Genomic DNA, 1,740 nt, shown 5'->3' on the forward strand with positions numbered 1-1,740 from the left:
TTGTGGTATTTCTGTTATAGCAGCGCTAATGAACTAACAGAACCTCTGGTTGTACAGCGGTTAACCCCTTACTGGTCTGAACCCATCAGCTGCTCCACAGAAGATGAGGCAGTCTGCTTTCATAAAGATTACAGTCTTGCAAACACTATGGGGCAGTTATATTCTGTCCTATTGAGATGCTATGAGATCGATAAGGAATCAACTTCATGGAAAAGGATAATTAAGTAAAACTGGAGGGGGAAGGGGATACAAAAACACATAAAAAGGAAAATAAAAAAGTCCCACCACCTCTGAGTACACCTGTTACCATTTGATGTACTTCCTTCCATCATCATTCATATTTTTTTCTTAATTACTGAAGTTTTAACATATGTAAACTACAGAATTGTAAGTGAATTTTTACATATGCACCAACCTGGATAATCCCCACCAGTATGAGAGAGAGAACATTTCCAGTTCCCAGAAGGTAACTCATAACCCTTCCCAGTCAATAATCTCCAACACTACACACTACACACACACACACACACACATTCCTTGGGGCAACAATTATTTTAGAGTTGTATAACCAAAGATTAGTTTTGCCTTTTCTTGAACTTCTATAAATGAAATTCTACAATCTATACTTTTCCAATACAATATGTGAGATCCATTCATGTTGTTGCATGTACCAGTATTTCATTCTTCTTCATTGCTCAGTAATATTCTCTTGTTGATGGGACATTTGGGATGGTTCCAGTTAGAGGATATTATGAATGAAATAATTATAAATACAAACATTCTTTTATAAGTCTTTTGATGGGCATGTATCTCTTAGATATATACTAGAAGTAAAATTGCTAAGTCAAAAGCATAACTTTAGAGTAGTTAAACATAAATTTGGAGTAGAAATGGCCAAACGTTTTCCAAAGCAGTTTAATACATTTGGATGCTATTCTGTCTTTTTAGTTTTACCTTTTTGGGCAGGTGTGTAGTAGTAATGTGTTGGTATCTTTTCTTCTTTACAATTTTGCTTATAGTTCTTGGAAGAATTCTTGCTATAGTCATCTCTTTCATTAGTTCTCTCTTCTGCCATTATTATTGGTCAGCCTTTTATTAAGCAGTAAGGAATTCTGATTTTCCTATTTAAAATTGCTTGGTCTAAAATTAGCAAGATTTTTAATTTGATTGAGACTATAAACGAAAATTGTTCAAAAGCCTTTATCTCTTTTTTTAAAAAAAATTATTTTTACTGTAAATTTATTTTCAGAGTAAGCATTTCTTAAGATTTCTTAAATCGGTCTCTTTCTTCCAAAATTCGCTGTCTTTACAAGAGTTATTTTGTTTTTTCTATCATTATGCAAGAAGATGATATTTATTTAGGACCACTTGTGTTAATATAGAATTTAAGGAGGAAATTCTTTCCAAGAATGAGGTGTGACTCTGCCTGGTTTAGTGATCATCATTTAAGTTCTTTTTCTTGACCAGAATTAACCCTCACCTCATTGGTGTCAATATGTGAAACTCCACTTAGCTTCATGTAAGTTTCCTGTTTTCTACTATCATGTAGATGGAAGAGCATACCAAACCAAACTCACTGCCATCAAGTTGATTGCAACTGATACCGACCTCTCCTTGGGTTTCTAAGTTGGTATCTCTACTGAAGTAGATTGCCCAATCTTCCTTCTGAAGAGTGGCTGGTGGGTTTGAACCACCAGCCTTCTGATTAGCAGTCAAATGCCTTAGGCACTACGCCACCAG

At 34.8% G+C, this 1,740-nt stretch overlaps 1 pseudogene; it reads right to left on the reverse strand.

Moving 5' to 3' along the window:
* The window catches only part of LOC103212825, a 34,970-nt pseudogene extending 33,895 nt beyond the window's left edge, over positions 1–1,075 (reverse strand).
* Between the last annotated feature and the right edge of the window lie 665 nt (positions 1,076–1,740).

Source organism: Orycteropus afer, unplaced genomic scaffold (genome assembly GCF_000298275.1).
Source record: "Orycteropus afer afer isolate SDZICR_OR568_19922 unplaced genomic scaffold, OryAfe1.0 scaffold01125, whole genome shotgun sequence".
NCBI lineage: Eukaryota > Metazoa > Chordata > Mammalia > Tubulidentata > Orycteropodidae > Orycteropus > Orycteropus afer.